The following is a 21,017-nucleotide window of genomic DNA, read 5'->3' as shown; positions in this document are numbered from 1 at the left end:
ATCCCCCAATTGGGGACGCCATAGTCTCACTGGCTCCAGACGGGAGCAGTTGGGACTCTTGTGAGGTATTCACTATAAAAAAAAAAAAAAAAAAAAAAAAGCTAACTAACTAAACGTAGAAATATTTCTACTCGGGATAGGGCGGAGAAAATGGAAAAAAAACTCATTTCGGTTGTGATTACACATTTCTGTGTGAAACTCTTTTTACCTCCAATTAGTCCAATTTGACCTCCAACGCTACCAACGCTCTAACGCTGAATGACCGGAAACTACTGAATTCGGTCCCTGCGAGATATATTTTTGCTGATACATTATTAAGTATGTGCTTCACTGGGTGCAAATAAATATTTATGTATATTTTTTAACTTATTTTAAGTTGATAGAAATATATAATTTCACTTTCTTAACTAAAAAATGGTTCCGTGATAACTCCTGACAATGACAATTCAACACACCTTTAAAAGGCGATATAAAGTCATTAAAAGTGATAAAATAAAAACTTTTCAAAAGTTTCTCATGTAACCTATTTAACCTAGTATTTGTTTCATCACTTTTTATAACATTTTTTATAGGTGTGTTGAATTTTCATTTTGATGAGTTATCCGGTCACCGTTGTCAAGCTACCGAGAAGGAGATTGTATGTATAATAATAATATTAGTGATGTACTGTCTTCTTTTCTTAGTAACATATAAAGATAATGATATCCTCACTGGGATCTCCCGTGCTGAGGATTTCATTTACATATTATAATTTAATTATAAAAAATTAATATTACAACAAAGTAACATATAAATTTAATTATAATATTATATATCATGAAGTATAATTTTTTTTAAATAATTTTAAAATAAGTAAGAAAGTGTTTTTTTGTATAGTTCAGTTTATTATATTCTGTTTTAGTCTGTTTGAATCAGTATATTTTCTATTTCAGATCTCCCTATATTAAGTATCCAGCTTTTTATTTGAGATTTAAATGTTAAAAATGTTGATGTTTTTGAGTGAGAGTGGTATTTTACTGTAGAGTTTAATACTATGATATAAGAGGCTTTTTTGCCCAAAAGTTGTATTAGTAGTTATTTGTTGGATAAGTTTTTGACCATGAGATCTAGTGTTTCTATTGTACGTGTTTGTTGTTATTTCTTGGGTTTTGTACTTATGAATGTAAATGAGTATAGTTTTAGAATATAGTTGTTTAATTGACATGATTTAAGATTGGTGAAGATTTTGTCAGTGCTAGTTCTTACAGGAACTTTCAGTATAATTTTCACTATGGCTTTTTGAGTTTTAATTACTTAGTGGATTTAGTATATTTTTATTTGCACTGCCCCATCCTATAATACCGTATTCTAATAGTGATTGGCAGAGAGCCATGTAAATTTTGATTAAGTCTTTTTTAATGAGCACATTCCTGATAGTTTTGAAAAAAACTTAGTTTTTTAATTTTATTATCTAAATAGCTAATGTGTTTGGTCCATATTAAATTTCCATCAATTTTTAGACCCAGATACGTATACTTTCAATATTTACTGAATTTGTGTACAGTTTATTATTTAGTCTTGTATAGTGTTCACGTACTTGTGATGTTTTCATAAATGCTGTATTCGTGGGTATAAATCCATTTTTGGATTTTGTGGATTAATTGGCATTTTTTATGTTCGTATAGTCATCTGAATTAAAAGGCGTATGTTATATTCGTATAGTTATGTGGATTTATAGGCATATGTTATATTCGTATATTTAGGTATGTAGATTTATAGGCATATGATATATTCGTATAGTTATGTTGATTAATAGGCAAATGTTATATTCGTACAGTTTTGTGAATTAATAGGCACATGTTATATTTGTAAACTTTTGTGAATAAATAGGCATATGTTATATTCGAATAGTTTTCTGTTTTTTACTAAGTTTGTTTCATGGTATAATTTTTTTAGTGGAGGTATCTGGTTTAAAACTAAAATGTATTTTTATGACTTCCTTCTGTATTATTTTTATTTCGTTTAAATGCGTATAATAATTATGCATTAGTATGTAATAGCACCTCTATGACTGTTCCGTGATTTTTTACGGGTATGCTCTAGGGAATTCATAACTTAGCATTTATTTACAAATATTATTTACGATGGTTTCAAATCCATAGTCAAAACAAGGTGAACTGTCAAATTTAAAATTAACATCTCCGTCAATTTACATTGAAGTACCTGTAATATATTTACTATCTCAATGTAAATTTAATATATATTTTGCAGAAAATGGCCTTAGTTTAAATTGGTTTGACAGTATCTACGCCGTCTTCGACATTCAGATGTATAATGCCAATTTCTATAGTAAAATTATCCGTAGCAAGGGAATTCAAATAAAACGTTTCGAAAGCATAAAACCAAAGTATTTAAATTTCGTATCTCAATATTAAAAACTTGATATTTACGAAATAATTTGAATTTTGAAAAAATAAATACATTCTTGAGGTTAAAATATAAATACCCGAGAACGAAATTTTATATCTTTTTGACCTCTAACTACTGAGTAATCGGTATTCAAACTTTGAATTTGCCTGGAGCGATACGATAATTCAAAAGTTTATACACCGGTACCTTAGAACTAGTTGCTGTAGTTAGAATCCTTGGGCTGTTAGAGCAGGTCTCACCAAGCGTTCACAGAGCTTTTTGAAAAGTAAGAGCTTGAGAGTTTGAATTTGGGTTATGTGGCCTCTTTTCGAAATCAAAAATTCCGAAAGAAAGTTATAATTATATAATTATAATTATAATTATAATATGTAAAAAAAATCTTTAAGGTCTCCCCAGGTTTCTTTTTGATGGTCACACTCTTTTAATAGCGAGTTGATTTTTCCTTAGTGGTTAAAAACTTTGTTCAAAGATCGCTGATTCGATCCCTTCATTTGCACTTTAAAAAATCACTACTACCATTATTATTATAACGAATCAATCACTTGTAGATGAATATTTATGGTACATTTTTCATCCACTGTGCTAGCGAGTTACGATCAACGAATAAAAAAAAATGGTGAGATAATTTTACACATTTTATGATGGCTAAACAATGCTTAAGAGAGTAAACCTTAATCAAGAAAATAGTGAAATGTTAATCTTTTTTGATTAAAAAACACCATAAATTGAACTTATTTGTTTTTAACACACTTGGGAAACCAATAATCTGAGAAACTGCTGTTCAAAACATATGCGTTTTATTTTTATTTTGGATTCTTCATTACAAGCACCCACCAAACTGGTAAAGCAATTTCTCAATTTTAATTATAACACTAAAGCACACATATAACAAGAAGTCACACTATGAAATTTTGATAAAGAACATGTCAGGTGACTATAATACATAGACATATAGATCTAACACAGTCAACATACTCATAAGTATACACATACTCACAGGCGCACAATAAACTTAAACACACTCATACGCATATAAATATTGCATGCATACAATCAATGGATAATGGATAAACAATATCTTTATAAAAATATCTCAAAGTTTTTTCTTGCGTTCAGTGGTATAAGTTGATCCACTCTTTACATCCATAGGTATCTTATTAAATATAGGAGGTACAAGATAAGTGAACGTTCGTCAGCCGTATTTACTAGTAATTTTTCAAATGGACTTTCATTTTGACTAAAGCTCGTACAGGTAACAAATAATTTATTAGGAGCAGTGCGTGTTACACAAATGAATTAAAATTTAAAGTTTTCTTCACTGAGACAAGGATCCCGCCTCGTTTCACAGTATATGTAGATATTTTTAAGTATGTATTTTTTTATTGTGTTGCAGATTGTGCATTGGCAGCATGTGTCGTATTAAAAAGCCATGGCGAGGAAAATTTCTGCTGATCATTTGTGGGATAATACTCAGAAATGCACTTATCACATTTTCACCGTAAAACGGCTCTTAGGAATATTCCAAGCGACCGCGGACCTTTTGGTGGCGGGAAATTTAAGCGTGTGACGACACCTTATAAATAGCGGCTTAAAGACTAGTCGAAGAAAGCGGGAGAGTTAAGGCGGGTGATGAAAAAAAGTTTCAACTACTTTTGGCAGTTGGTCACATAGTTTCTGTAGCAAGTGGTTAGTCACATAGGGTCTGTAGCAAGTGATTAGTCACATAGTGTCTATAGCAAGTGGTTAGTAACACAGAGTATATAGGAATTGGTTATTCACATAGTGTATGTAGCAAGTGGTTAGTCACATAGTGTATGTAGCAAGTGGTTAATCACATAGTGTCGTAGTAGCAAGTAAGTAAGTACTCGTACACCAAAGTATTAAAGGATGAAAAGCAATTGATTGAAAGGATGAAGAAGGGTTTAGAAAGGGGAATGAACAATAATTTGGCAATGGATAACAATTCTAACCTGGAAATAAATAACTTTTTTATATGAAGCAAATTTTGCATGAAATATCATATTTGCGGAAGGTAACTTGGTATCTATGATATTATAAGCCCTCCTCAGGAAAGTGTCTCATCAATCGTGATCTTCGTCGCTAAATGAGCATCTAAAGAATGACTAAATTACTGTACTTATAACTTGAAGTATTTATTTTTCCTTTCACCAAAACATTTTATCTAACGCTTTGGACATATCCTCTTTTAAAATATTTCAGGTAAAGACATCTTATAAATAAAAACGTCGCGACGCGTCCAAGACAGCGGGAAAGTGACACCGCAACGCCCAGCGCTCGGCGGACGTCGCGCGGCGTCTGTCACGCCACGTCTCGTTGTTCAGACAGATGGCTTGCTCCCTGCTCGACCATTATGTTAACATGACAGCCGGACAGATATTTCCAGACAAACGTTTTTGTCAAACAAAAGATTGAAAAAAAAATAACGGCTCGATTCCCGGGTGACAAACGCCGGCCTGTGTTGTGTAAGTGTGTATTTTAAACGCTTACAAAATGAGCAAGATATGTTGGACGTTGTTTCAAAATAATTCACTATGTATTCTTCAGTTTTTCTTCTGAATAGCCTGTTAAATATAATAAAACGTAGCCCAAAAATTGGTGTGATTGTATATTGAATTTGTTTTCTACCTCTGGGTATCATTATGAAATGGATTTGAATGTAATAGTAAACAACAAAGTAAGCGATAAAACAAAGCCACCCTGCTATAAAACACAATACTTTGCTTTTGCTTTTGTACGTTGCTTTATGGAGTACGTCTCTAAAATCTGGGATCCCAGATATACTACGCACAGACAATGAAAGGACTGAGAAAGTTCAAAATCGTTTTCTACGATACCTTGATTTGAGTCATGAAGATTCAGCTGCGTTTTTCGGGTTTTCGATCATAGAAAGTCGTAGAAATTCAGCAGAGGCAAAAATAGCCACTTGTATAGTAGAATGCACGTAACTTCTTCAGATAATCCAATTAGGAGTGACAACAGACAAACCAGACAAATTCTGAGAAAACCACACATTAAACGTTTCTCACTGCAACACCAACTCAAAGCAAAACACTTTCGTTCACAGCGCTTTATACATGTTGAACACTTTGTAAGATGAATTCAACTTATTTAATAAAGCACCTCATTTTTTAAACCCAAAATTAATAAATAACATACACACAATACGTATTACCACACAGACCAGATCAATCCTCTTTTCCTTTTAGCCGTTTTACTACCTCCCATCATCCCAAACCCATATAATAAACATTAATAATTGGAAAACTTATGTAGCGCCATTTTTGTGAAAAATCACCTCAAGGGCGCTGTATACATGGTAAATACTAAAAATGTTGGTTTTCCAAAATAATATATAAATAGGGATGACAAGAAAAATATGGCGTTATAATTTATGTGGTTGTAATATAAGTAAGATGATGACCCCTGAAGAGATATTTTTATTTCTATTCTACTCATAACGTTAAACTACTTTAGCAGTTAGTCAACAGGTACATCAACACAATATTTTCTTAAATGCGTATAAAATAACACAAAGACGTACATATTGAAAATGGTACAATAAAAAAATAAAAATATGATATTATGAGAAATCTGGAGAGATTTCAAATATCATCATAAAACATTCGTGAAAAAATAGAGTATTCTGAATAACTTATCTAGAATTCTTAAAACTATTTTGAAATTTTGCCTCTGTTACACAAAATTGTGACAACGTACTGCTTTCCAGTCTTGTAAACAACGCAACGTTTCAATCAACAAGTATAATAGAAAAAAAAATAATAGAGGGTTTAAACCTTCAGAACTTTAATCATTTTTGTACAGTTTGCAATGTTTTCTGTGTATTACAAATGCACTATTTATATCTTATTTTGTTATTTTCCGTAAAAATACAATTTCAAAAACGAGATTAAATTATCTTTCCGGTGTATGCATTTAATATAAACATTACTATTTATAAATAATAAAATTTTAATATCAAACGTGAAAAAATGTTGCCAAAAACAACAAACTACATTTTTATATAAATTTTACTCCAATCACAGAAAAATTGAGAGAACTCAATATTTTGAAAACGGTGACCGGATAAATCATCAAAATGAACATCACATCTTAAAAATTTATATAAAGTCATGGAAAGTGATGAAACAAAGACTTTATTAACTGGGTTAAGTAGGTTAGGTTAGGTTAGGTTAAAAAAAATCTTTTTAATAACTTTATATCACTTTTTAAAAGTGTGTTGAATAATCCCTGTATTGAGTTAGCATAGAACCAAAACACATTCGTTTTTTTGGGGGTTTTTTTAAGAAAACTTTACCTTCACTTTTATCTCGTTCATATAATAAAAAAAATGAATTTTTTTTAAAGTTAAGCCGTTTGTTACGATAGCTGCGCAAAATATGAATTATTCATTTTGGCTATTTTTAGGATTTTATTAATGGGTTTCAGTATAAATATTTGAGACAAATTAGAAGAGAATTTTTTTTCTAAGGTCATAAAATAAGCATTTTTGCAGAAACATAAAAATACTTGAAAAACTTTACTAAAAATATGGACGCCCTGTCATATATGACCCTCAAACCCTGGAGGGGTTAAATATGGTTTCACAAAAACGTTTACTTAACGTAATGTTGAGTAATTACACTGAATACTTCAGATTTTAGAACCTAATTATAACATCATATTTCTCTGACTAGAATATCATTGTAATAATTGCAATGTATTAGTTTCGCTTATGTGAAAAGAACTTCTACTTTTCAGGAAAATACGGTTTTTAATGAAATAGTTAACTTTGTTTAAACCACTATTTTAATAAAAATTACTTCCATATTTCAAAGCCAAAGGTTCCTTCATCAGAATACAGAGTATACTGCAAGTTAAGATATATAGGAATCGAAAAATATGCATAAACAAATGTATAAATGTCGTAGAAACTTTGACTAATTTGGTATTACAGTAAATATAATTATAGTATTCGCATGACAACAACTTTAAAAATTAAAAAAAAAACTGAATCACGGAGCTACCAAGGTTCCTAAATAACAAGCAAAAAAATATTAATTGAATAAAGGTATTAATTTTAAAATAAATTGAGGAAGTAATTGAATAAAATATTTAGAATATTTAAATATTGAAGACAATATTATTGATTTCTAAACGAAAATCTGAAACAGAAAAATCAGAAAAGGAAACGGTCACATCTGGGACTCGAACCCAGGACCCTTGTCTTTCCGTGACAGTGCTCTACCAACTGAGCTAATGGGACCCTATTCCCCTCGGTCATTTTTAACTGTATCATACTTCGAATAAGAACCACTAACATTGTCTTCATTTTTTCACCGGACATTTTTATTGGCAACTATCTTTATGAATGATCGCAAGATTCAACCCGAACTAAATGCAATCCAGACAGCGTCTTTTTAAAGGGTCCTGTGTTCGAGTCCCAGATGTGACCGTTTCCTTTTCTGATTTTTCTTTTTCAGATTTTCGTTTAGAAATCACTAATATTGTCTTCAATATTTAAATATTACAATTTGACGTTTTACTCAATAAAGTCATTCCGAAAAAATAAATTTAGAATATTATTATTGTTGCACTTGCAACATTTTTATTTTTATACGCCTATTCAAATTTGGTAAAGGCTTAAACTTTTCACCAAATTCCAAAACGTAGAAAGATGGACTAGCTAAAAATGAAACAAGCAATATCCTAAAACTTATGAAACAAGCTTTGTACAATAATTAAGTTTATTGCTTTAAGTTTTTCATTCGTTTTGTTATTATTTAAATATTGTTTTCTTATTTGTGTTTTCTATTGTTTAGTAACAGTTATCTTATTTAGGTTTTAAAGTATTTATACTGTTTGGTATGATTTGAGATTTAAACTGCCAAAAGTATTTTGGTGATTTGTTTTTGGGGTATTATGCCGTGTTGCGCTACCTCCTTCCTTAAGCCAACGTTTCAGACAGCATTGCAGTGACCATCATCAGGGCAGGTGTGTAATCATTAGACATTACAGTGTAGTCGTTACACATCTGCCCTGATGATGGACACTGCAATGCTTTCCGAAACGTTGGCTAAAGAAGGCGATAGCGCAACACGGCATAATACCCCAAAAACAAATTGCCATTATTATGCTGTTTGTCTATTGTATATTATACGAGCTAAATTTATTATAATAATAATGTGTATTTGTATTAAATATACAAAAAAAAACAAAAATTATGCTTTTCTTAATAAATCAGGTTGGAGAAAGTTATTTGTTAGGAATAATTGTGACCGCCAACTGGCTAGGATTAATAATATATTTTATATCATAGAATAGAGTATTTTAAGCAATTAAATCCATCCTAACCATAATAAATAATAAGTAACCAACACATCTCTTTCCCGGCACAGGACAAGTGAAAAATTTATAATTTATATGAAATCCCAACTTTCAAAATCTGATTGCTGTAAATGTCTTTGTGTTTTGCCTGCATGTAATCAAAGGTGCTCTAAAAGACTTGCGCCATAGATCCCAAAAAGATTTAGAAATAAGCCGAAGTGGCTCAGTGGTCCAGAGCATCTGACCGGATATCAGAAGGCGCGGGTTCAATTCCCGCTGGCGGCATTTATTTTTACTCGGGAGATATTTTCAATTTGTATTGATATTTCAGGCGACCAATTATTGCTTATAATAATTATTTTAACTTTGTGCTATGCATAAAACCTTGTCTTATAAACATTAGTTTATCATTAAAAAAATAACATCATCTTTTGTTTATCGGAAAAATACAGTGTTGAGTCTCGGGCCAAGTGGCGTAGTACAACTAGATAATAAATCCAATATTCTATTTCGACATTTTAACTGTCTAGACTGTAGACCAAATTAGTCCCCAGCCTCTACTGATTAAGACTAAATAAATAAACCACAGCGAATTATTTATATTTCAAACTCAGTTCATATTGAAGAATAGAAGGATTCCTAACCACTGGCTGTAACATAATTTGATTTAAATCAGTGGCAAAAGGTCATTATTTATAACTGTTAAACTCAGAGCAACTCTTGCGTATATTGTCAAATACTAGACATTTAAAAATTTTATCGGGCTATGAATTTTGGTACTTACTTATGCATTTTAAACCATATTGAAACAACTACTATCGTTTCTTTCAGAGACACCCTGTAAATGAAAATTTTTTAGCTACCGGCAGTATGGACGCATAGCGTTAGTTATGAAAATAAACGGATTACTAATGATTTATCATACAAAAAATGACGGGAAAGCTTTTTTATGGGAAGGTATTCGTAGGTAAAAACAATGTTTTTATCAAAATCGGTGCACTTTCTTATTATTTGAAAAACTTGAACCATTAAAAAAAACTCGTTAGAAAATTTGTTTAAATGTTTTGTTTCGCTTTATAAATATATTTTTTTACATTTTAATATATCCCAGTGAAATTATCAGCAAAAACATCTAACAAATCTACACACATTCACCCCCCATCATGTACTCCAGCCCTTGGGGTGTTCGACTGTACGTCGTACGTAGCCACTAGCCGCTTCTAAGGAGTCCTAATTGTCTAAAGACGGTTTGTTAGTCCCGCCACAGGAGCCAGCATCCAGCCCCCACCCTTCATCCCTCGCCCAAGGCTCGATATACCCAACAACATGTCAATTTCAATATTGCACAAGATACCTACATCAAGAGTCAGACATTAAACTAGGTAAAGCCTACGCTATCCATCGTTAAATGAAAATTACGAGCCATGAATAAGTTTCTTGATGATTAAGCTCGAATGACGATGTTAAATTTTGTGGAGTGCAATAATAATTATTAGATGTAGTTAGACAGGTGATTACAAAATATGTATTTACGGAAGACAGTCGTATAATTTAATGTACTTATTAATCAGAGCAAGCTTTTATTTTAGCATTGTTTTCGTAGTATGTGCTCCCGAATAGTCTCAGAAGGTGGTTTATCTCACGATTATGAAGTTGCACATAGATTGACTATGTAAATACTAGTAAATTTATTTTATTTAACGTAACATAAAATCACGTTCAGCTTAAAAATATTATCAATAACTTTCTGTAGCTTCCGTGGAGCAATTGCTATCCGGGTCAGAACAGATATTGTCTAGTGAGTCGGGTAGCGCACATGATTGTAAATAACCCATTGATGTTAATAAACGACCGGGTTACCAGCAATATAATAATATGATATTCTTCTGTAAATGGTGTAATTCAAATGGACACGGATTTATCATTATTTTCAACGTTTCTGTATATACGTACATTAGGGTGTCCCAGGACATAAGGAAGAATTTTTTTTTCATGAATTTAAATATGCATACCCTCTTATTTTATTTCATTTGATCCCAATAACTCATGTAATAAATATTATTTTTATTAAACACCGGCAACCCGTGCCGACTTGATGCCAAACATATGGTACAGAGTTAATATGGAAGGATTTTCAACTTTCATTTTTGTCCGATAAATAAAATTTAAAAATGGACAAATGTTCAATTATGTAGTATTTATATTTAAAATTGGTTAATTGATTAAATTTTTTCTTCACAGTTAGTTTTTTTACAGTCCGGATAAATCTTCCGGGGTTTCTGAACGCATCGTAACAAAAATTATTTTTGTTCCTCTTCGACCGTGAGATTAAGCCATGAAAATCTTGCATTAACTTAACAGTTCTTTCAGCTGTATTATTCACTACCCTCAGCGGCGACACCTTCTTTCTGACTTCTTGATAAGAAGTATTATTTGACCACATCGTAGGGAATTTGTTAAGAAAACTGGCATCTATTTTCAGACGATCAAACAAATACTTGCTCTTGACTGAAATGAAGTCGTAAATATTTTTCTCTGAAACAAAAGTCACTAAATTATGATATGAACAAAAACCTCAATACAATACATAATTTAAACTTCTTAATAAACTTACCATACAATTTACCATCAAGATCTTCCTTCGATGGGATGTAACGTTTGTCATGGGTTGGATACATTATTTTTTTTGATATTTCGAGCATTTTTATTTTAGTTGTTTGATCCACAGCGTTGTCAAACAGCGATAAAATATATCCTTCATTGGTCAAATACCATAACTGCTTACTGAACAGAAATAAAGCTGCCATTGAGATGTTTTCATCAATTTTTTCTCAAGCCTTCTTCGATTTCAAAAAGCACAAGTCCTGGTAAGGTGCTTTAACTGCTATAATACATTGTAACCATGGTTTGACATAGGATGTTACTATGAACAGGCAAATGTCTAAAAGTGCCGCCTTATCCTTACCGGTAATTTTAAATTGCGCACAAATTAATGATATTTTCAAGGAATAAAGCGCCTTTGCCATACATCGAGCACCTGGAGGCCGAATCTTAATTTTTTTCGCTGTATCTCCTCCTAAAACTATCACACAGAGTTCTAAAAACTTTCAATAGTCATCTCCAAGTATTTTTGTTGTCAGTGCAGTACGGTAAAAGTCAAGCAAATCATCGATTTCGGAAGCGGTTAGGTGCAATGTGAGATTTTCTCTGTAGCACTGAATTTTATCGGGATCAACATTTTTACAGTTATCTCGAAACTTTTTGAAGAGTGGTATATCAGGGCTTGTAGTCACTTGACTGATTTTTACTTCAAACACAGCTTTTAATACCAACTATTTCTATATTTGGTATATATTGACAGTTAAATTCACTTTCCGGATATTGTAGAACAAAACTTCAAGAACTTGTCCATTAGATGGCAGTTTAGAACCCGATATTTGGTCTTTTACGACTCCTATTAAAAATATACTCATTTTAGAAGTGCGTAAATCTAACAACATCTTGCCTGAACGAGTGATTTTCGTTTACTAACAAAATAGCAAGTTACTACAAGCTCATCAACACGTTTGCTCGCTGGCGTCTTAATGTACAAGTACTGACATCTTTCGATGCAAGTCGGCACGCGTTGCAGTTGTCCAAAGTAAACGAAATTTTTTTTATAAGTGTTTTGTCATTATTAAAACAAAATTAGAGGGTATGCGTTCAAAAATAACAACTTCAATTTTTTTGGGACACCCTAACGTACATGCAATTAACCTATACGCACAGAATTCTAAAAAGGTCATCCACGGATGCAATTTTGGATGTGATCATGTTGCTAATTTTCCCCTTAAATTTCACTGTTTATTAATTATGTTGTTGTTTGAATTCAACACGTCACTAATTTTAATCAAATTACAAGGAACCCATCTAATATCAAATTCCCCTCCCCCCACCTGGATTTCCTTGTGTCTAGTGCCATAGTATCCTAAGCCAGCCCTGGAGGGACACCGCTTCCCTTTTGAGAGTTAATGCCTTCGGGGGTACGCAAGACCTCAGCTGCTTGGAATGCATCCGAAGTGTCGTGGGGTTACCTTACCGCAACTCGATAAGGGTAGGGGGTGGATTACCGTGGTCAATATATTTTGCTTGAATATATAATGACATTGTCTCTGCTTTGTTTAGCTGGAACACGTGTTTGCACAGGCAGGTACTCCAAGTATTTAGCAACTTTGATTACGGCGATGAAGTTAGTTTGGACCGGTGTGCAATTCAGACGTGTTTGGAACAAAGGGGTAGTTTCTAAAACAACTTTGTCCATCGCTGATTAAGATTGATAGCTTATTGGGGATTAAAAAAATGTTTAAAACGCAAAAAGACGAGTTTCAGAGTCATCATTTAGAATTTTTTATTTTCTCTTGAATTGGAGTCGAGAAATGACATGACATGAAGTCAGACCGTTGATGGCAGGGAATCTTTAAATCTTTGTTTTATCATTTGGTTGTACTAATTTTTTTGACATCTTCATCGACGTTCGTTGATATACACCTGCCAATTTTAAGAATGAAAATTGAACCATGTTTATGATTATTTACACTGAGGCATAGATCATTTTTAAAACTCGCCACACGTTTGAAAATCGAGTTACAAAAAATCTGTGTGAGATCAAATGCAAGCATATTGAGGCAAACAATCTCTCGAAACTCAAATAAGGTCATAGATATAAAGAGGTCATAGGGATATAGTAAATTTATAAAGTAATTACCTAACAGCATCCTTCGTGTTTTGAAGAGCATTCCCGTTTTGAGGAACAAACGAGTTCGCTAGCGAACCCGATTGACAGCATTTCTGAAAAACGAAAAGAAGAAATTATTTTAATGGTATATTTTTTTTGCTTCACGAAATGAAAAAAAAAACTTTTGGTCAATTCTGTACTAATTTTATGACTCGTGCTTTAAGGTGACATAACGGCTAATAACGGGAATTTGCTCGACGCTCACCTTTTGACTATTTCTGATAAACGTCTTACTAACATCTCAAAAGTTTCTAGAGGATCTCTACGGATGTAAATTATTTAGATGATTAATAAAAACAGGACCTTACCATTAAAATGTTTTATAAACAACGGTTTCAAAATTTTATAAAACGATTTTCAAAATAAAATTAACTATTCAATTATTGAAGACAATATTAGCGATTCCTAAACAAATATTTAAAACAGAAAAGTCAGAAAAAGAAACGGTCACATCTAGGCAAGGTGCCCAGGCAAAGCAATAATCCTTGGTTCGTGTCCTAGATGCGACCGTAATATTTGTTGTTAAAGATTCCCACTTTATTTTAGAGATTTGATAAGGCGAATTCAAACTCAGATCTGTCCAATACACCAGGGCCGTGCATCGCTTATTTTTGTTCACGGCTGCTTTACTTACATCGTTAATATTCTGGCTTTATTTAAGGGTATTATCTTGTCCTAATGAAGTACTTAATCTATGAATTTAATTTTATCACGGAAAAGTATTTTCACCTGAACTTTCGCACGTAAAACTATGAAACGTTTAAATTTTTCTATACTCCAAAAAGCATATTTTTTACTACTTCATCATTCTGTTTTCGCAAAATTATATATTTTAATATTAATAAAACTAGTGGAAATTTCTTCAATGACGTGGGAAATATAACAAGTCTAATTTTGATTTTTAGGAAGAATGTTTTGCTGTTAAGAAGGCATACTTCCTTATCCTCATTAAATTAATCTTCTTTACTGTTTTTCATGGACAAAAATTATATATTGTGACTATTGTGAACAGAAAAATCACTAATATATTTTTAACAAGGCAAATTTTAATATTTAGATCAATCAAACAAGGAACGAGTCAATGCTTATCTGATGAAAATGTGTTGGTCTAAATCATTAAAAACCCTTGAAATGTAAAATCTAGCGTCCAGCTTCTTTTTGTCTGAAATGTATATGTGAACTTCTTGAGCTTTGTTTAAATGTTAAAACATATGAAAAGGGACAGCATTTTTTTCATAGTTTTTTTTTAATATTTCGTAAAAAAAATGGAAACTTTGTCTTAGCTGGGTATCAATTATTAAAACATTACTGACACACAAATCTATCGATGGTAAAAAATAGCATCAGAGTAAATTATTTTCTTTTTAGCCCTTGCGTTGCAAGTTGCCTCAAAATCCCCATCCCCCAGCGGTTATAGAACACTGAACTTGCAAGAGGAGAGGCGGTACGAAAGATGGAAGGGAAAGTCCCTGACTAATTGCTTAATGGCGGTGTTTTCGGACCACCTTGTGCCGCGAAGAATGGCGTCCGACAGCGAATTTTTCACACTCCTCACTTCCTCTCGTAAAGAAATACTTCAAAGCAAATTGCCTCGCAACGTCGCAATTGCGATTTATGGCCGCGTCCGATTGTTCCGCTTTTCCCCTTTTTAGATGCTGAATGTTGTTGTTTTATAATTAATTTAGTACCGCTTCTGACTGCGGAACGTTTACCGCGTTGAATTCATAAATTTGTTTAAACGTTTTGCTGAAATCAGTTGATTTGCAAAAGAGTCAATGATTTAAATATACCTGCAATAAAAATTAAAACGTTAAATTAATCGATTGGACCAAACAGTCGAGTTGTCATCAGGCATCGCGGGTGCAATTATATGCTAGCTTAGTCTTTCGACGATTTTTGACACGACCAGAATTCTAACGCGTAATCTTCTGCAATATATCTGTTTGCTTTAAATCACAAAACCATCAGACGTGATTAAAATATTTATTTGATTGCTATTATTTTCCACTACTGATTTGCATTTATTAAATGTCAGAAATGTGATTAAATTACAAAATCATAGCTAGATGGTGTCGTGGTATAACTTCCGGCAAATATTGTATTTTAATTAATTTTCTTTTTTAATTCAAAGTATGCCTTTCAGTAAAATTACTAAATATTGAAATAAAATAGTGTGATAGCCAGAATTTTTGTTGTGACGCAATTGTGAATGGTGGAAAGAGTCGGGGACGTCCGAGGACATGTTAGACAGTGCACCATCAAGTTAACAAGAGTTTAAATTACATGTTTATTTCTGGTAAATGTCATAGTGTAAAGTAAGAACGATGCAATATTATTTATAATATTAAAGTGTTTCGTGAATACCTCACTAGGGGCCGTCTGTTTCAACAGAATGCTAAATCGTGAGCTAAGTTAAAAAATTAAGTGTCAGTTAAAGTAACAAGGATGTTAAATCGGACCGCGCGCTGTTTCAAGTGCCTTTATGCAAAAGTAACAGTTACTAGTGTGGCCAGTCTAAAAAGCAGAATCTTCCTCGAAATTACGTGGAAAAACGCACGACATTATTTTTGGTACGGCCACACCGAAGATTAAATATGATCTCTGGTTAAGTGACTGTCAAAATACAGAAGTTTGTTGTGCGTCATTATAACCTCTTCTGACTTCTTGTTTGTTATTGTGTTCGAATTTTTTATTTCAGAATTTAATTTTTACTTACATGATGAAGATCGATTTATAGTTTTAGGAATAATTTCTTGAGAGTATTGGAGGGGCTAGTTTCCTTTGATTAATAATTCCAACCAAACTTTGTAAAAAAAGTTATATATTTATTACATAGTTTCTTTTCAATTATAGTATGTATATTGAAACATTATATACAGGGTTTAATATAATAATAAGTTTTACACCAAAGTTTATGAAAAAAGATATACTTTTATTACATTGTTTTGTTCCTAGAAAAATATTTCTGTGGGTATTTAAAAATAAATGACGACCTGTTATAATATATACGATATTACACGGAAAAAATATAATTTACTCTCCAGTAGTCGTAATATCTCCCTCAATTTGATCCGTCACAAATTTTGCAAGCTCTTTCGACATGCGATACCGTGGCAAAAATTCGGAATCATCCCAAATGACCATATTATTAACACGGGGTCGAAATGTTTTTGGCTTTCGCTGGAAAACATATTGCATGACGAATTCATCTTCACTACTGTCATCTTCGATAATATTAATCATGATTAATAATCGTTTCGTAACAACACTCAACAGAAGAACCTTACGTATAGAACTGTAAAATATGTCAAAATGGCGGAGTAACTCGAGAATCGCGAATAACTCGCGAGTAACTCTCGGATTTCGAGAAGTTAAAACAAAAGTTAAAAGTGACGTAAAACCAGGAGTTGAATTGATTGAAAAACGCATTTTGCTGAAATTTAACTTTAGCATTTACTTTTATTCTTACTTTTACTATAGCTAGCGTTGAAACAGACGGCCCTAGGAGAACCCGTGCTTTAAATTAAAAATAATGCTGAAAAACATTTAGGACGGGTGGTTTCGGAGAATTTGAACAATTTTTCAAATTTCAAAGTTGATTTCCAAGTTCTATATCATTACTGGCCAGTTGTTTCACAAAACTGAAATAATAACAGAACTTGAACAGAACCTTCACAGAATTTGAAAATCAACTTCAAATCAATTTGATGAATTATTCAAATTCTTTTAAACAATTCGTCCTATCCTGCAGGCTTCAGCCGCTGTTTATTGGGATAACCTCTACATAACCACTTCACTTATTTAAGTCAAGCAACTAGCCTATAATAATATGATAACAGAACTTGAATAGGACTTTCACAGAACCCGAAAATGAACGTTGAAATTTGATGAATGGTTCAAATTTTGCGAAACCACCTAACCTAGTAACTTCAATTCAAAAATATTAAAAATATGTCTAGCAAAAGTTTGTTGCAATAATGGGTAAATCCGTATAAATATCACGCTGAAGTTTCACTGCCAAACGAGTTAAATATTAAGATAGTTAAATATTTTTTTTGTAGATCCTGGTCTCTCAAATTAGAAAACTTTGTTATAAAATATAACTAATTTACAAAAAATCAAATTTTTCGTATTCCTGTTAAAAACGGGACTGCAGGTCCTTACCGAACGAATTTTTAGGCTTCATATGAAATTTTTCGTAAAGAAATAATGTATTAACGCACGTGTTCATAAAAACGCAAACGCAGGTGCAGTAACACATGTTCTGATATATTCGAAAAGTACTAACATTATATTAGGAAGCGGCCTGCTGTCCTGTTTTTAACAGGAATTTAATGAATCAGCAATACTCATTTTTCTCCATGTATCATATGTAAAATTATTTAAACATCCCATTATTAGTGGTAGAGTACACTGTTATTTAATATCAAATATAAGTATATTATATTTGCGGCTCGTTTAGTAACGGAACATACCTTTTAATATACGCGTTCGTAGATGTCTCTAATCTTATGCTTAAAAAATGATTATATTATTATGCAAATTATGCTTAAAATATTAGGATGCATAATTTTTCTGCACATGGAATATGGAATATGAATACTGATAAATAGTTTAATTGGAATAAAAACTCAATTCATTCAAGAAATGCATACAAATATAATATTGTATTGAAAAGATATAATACAATATTACATTTGTATGCCATTCTTGAAAAAATTGAGTTTTTATACGGACAAAACTATTTATTCGTATTCATATTATGTACGTCATCTTTGAAACGGAAATTATAAATTACGTTACGTTTACCCTTTGGAATAAAATATACTTTCTAGTGTTTGCCTGATGAAAGACCATAATTCTAAATCAAAATGTTACTTCGATTGACTTTAGCCACTTTAAATGACCATATGGGCTTCTCCCCATGCTCCCCATAACAAACAGCCCCATGTTATACACCAAATTTGGATGCCATGGTCTCGACTGCTCCGTAATTGATATAATACGCTTATAGTCTAATTCGTAAGATCACAGTTAAAAAGCAGAAATGTCCCTGATTTTGAATTTCTGTATTTGTTAACCGAATCTGAACAGCTAGATTTTTCTAACCGTTGGTTTTCAACGTAGGGGTCGCCAGATATCTATAATATTATAATAACAAGAAAAAAAATGGTACAACTTATGTACTAACAGAATTAAAAATTGTGCCTAAATTAATGCGATCGTTGTGTTTTTTTTTTCTTCGAATAATTTATAGAATCTTCAAGCTCTGTGGACGATACCCAGATGATGCTGTCATTTTACTATTTCAGTTTGTTTTTACTTAAAGCAGGTTGGGCCATTAATTTTTTTTTAAACTTTTAAACTTTCCATTCCACATACTTTTCCTTTCATCAATTTCGGCATTTAGAAAACTTTCATATCACAAATGCCAAATTCGATATTACAAATAAAAACTATGTGATTCTCTAAAAAAATGGTCATGTTTAAAATTTTAACTTAGTTCCAAGGTTTCATCCGCTTCTTAAAGTGAGATAAATCTAAAACGCCTGTTGACTTATAAATGTGCATTGTTTTGTTTTGAAAGTTATGTGATCCGCCGATCAGACGCAGATGGTCGCTGAAGAAATTTATAGTCTGTTTTACAGGTCAACTAATACTGCTCCCGCTACGAATTCCTGCTTCCCTGATACTCTCAGTGCCAGAGCAGAGATATATTATACTCGTAATGCATAGTTTTTGTAAGGTTTTAAGTGAATTCTGTGTTGAATAAAATGTTCTGTTTGTTTATTGTCGAGTTGCAACATTTTTAACCCCAACACACTAAATAACATAATTTACAACCGTGGCAGTGATATATTGACATAGAATAGATCAGTGTTTCGCAAACGGGGAACCTACATGTAAAAAAATATTCATGGGTCAATGATTGAATTGTAGAAGTTGAGCAAATTCTAGGCATTTTCAGATTTGTTAGTGTGTCATAGAGTTGCAAAGTAACGCGAAAGCGCTATTAAATCGTTGGGTATTGTGGGATGGGATGGGTTGTGCTAAATCCGTTAACAATCCAATTATTACAGTACAACTAGTTATTTTGAAAATGATATTTAAATGTCAACGCAATACACCCCTTAGGATCTTAGATGTTCGCCAGTTATTTACTAATACAAGTTAATGCTACGTACGGAAATATAACATGCTGGTGACTCAACAACATGAAGCACACACCCGCTTTTTATCAAACCTGGGATGCGTCCCTAAAACTAGAACTACATCGCTCTTAAAATATTAAGTACAAAGCATTAAGCACCGATTATAGTCAAACAGTTTTATATCCATTTCATTATCCGTGATCAATATGGCATATTTGAAAGGAGACTAGCTTTTTGAAAAGAATATTAAAGTTCCTACCACTGTTGAAATAAAAAAAAATTCACAATCTAACATTCTACTTCTTAAGTTTTTTTTCCATATCACTAAATTCAAATATGACAATGTTGCCGTAAACGTAAAACCTTCAAGATAGGTTCTTACCATAATTTACCTGAGTATTTTTTTGTCTTATATAACACAATTGGATAGCTGTACACATATTTCAATCTTATTTCTTAATAAATTGATTTTTGTTCCTATTTTAAAATATATTTTTATCATTCATTTTAATCTTTATTTTAATTTGTATTGTGGTATTTTTTCCTTGTGTTTTATTATTTTTTTTCCACAAAATATCGTTTTCCTAGTCAACCGCTCTCGAAAATACTTCGTCTCTTCAACTTTTCATCCTGTTTAAATTTAGACTTACTGTATTCAATATTTATCAATCGTTTGAATTTTGTAGTGCGTTTTGTATTTTAAAACAATCAAAGAATTCATTTCCCCATTATTTTTTTAAAAAATAATTAAAGTTTGTTGCAGAAGTGAAAAAACCCACATTTTTATTTTATTTTTTATGACACTCTCTGTAATCATTTACATAAGTATTTCGATCGCATACTAAAATAAGTTTCTTTGTGGAATTTTGCCAGTGGTTCAAAAATACAATCAGCCTGTCCTTTGTGTTCTGTATTTGGATCCACCAGTGGCGTGCACAAGACACAGCCTGCCTCACTAGGGGTATCCTGTATCGAAACATGCTGTGACAGAATACACTTAGTTAAAGAGGCACAGTGAAAAAACATATGTGTAGGTACATCGACGTTCATGTATAAAATTTAATTCCTCATATTTTCTTTTTAATTTTAATAGACCCTTCGAAATATTCATTGTTTGACGTTGGAATATGGATTTTTCAAATAAAATTATCAATGATTTGTTGTTTTCTTCTCGATATCTTAGATGAATAGCATCACATCTGACCCGATTCATATACCAGAGGTAAATTTTGATGTAATTGCACTTTTGCAGATATAATATATGTATTTCAAATTAATGATAACTGATATACTAAATGTAAAAAGGTTTAACAAAGTACTAAGTCCAACCATATTAT

At 32.0% G+C, this 21,017-nt stretch overlaps 1 protein-coding gene across 1 annotated transcript in view; it reads right to left on the bottom strand.

Moving 5' to 3' along the window:
• The window catches only part of LOC149424916 (uncharacterized), a 193,712-nt gene that overhangs the window by 50,787 nt on the left and 121,908 nt on the right, over window positions 1–21,017 (bottom strand). The window contains exon 2 of the mRNA XM_089650854.1: window positions 13,499–13,581. The gene's annotated coding sequence lies outside the window, so the exon portion shown is untranslated. The remainder of the gene's footprint in view (window positions 1–13,498; window positions 13,582–21,017) is intronic.

Source organism: Hesperophylax consimilis, chromosome 3 (assembly GCF_061612785.1).
Source record: "Hesperophylax consimilis isolate HC1 chromosome 3, BYU_Hcon_1.0, whole genome shotgun sequence".
In the NCBI taxonomy this organism is placed as follows: Eukaryota; Metazoa; Arthropoda; class Insecta; order Trichoptera; family Limnephilidae; genus Hesperophylax; species Hesperophylax consimilis.
This window is presented reverse-complemented; position numbering and strand designations above follow the sequence as displayed.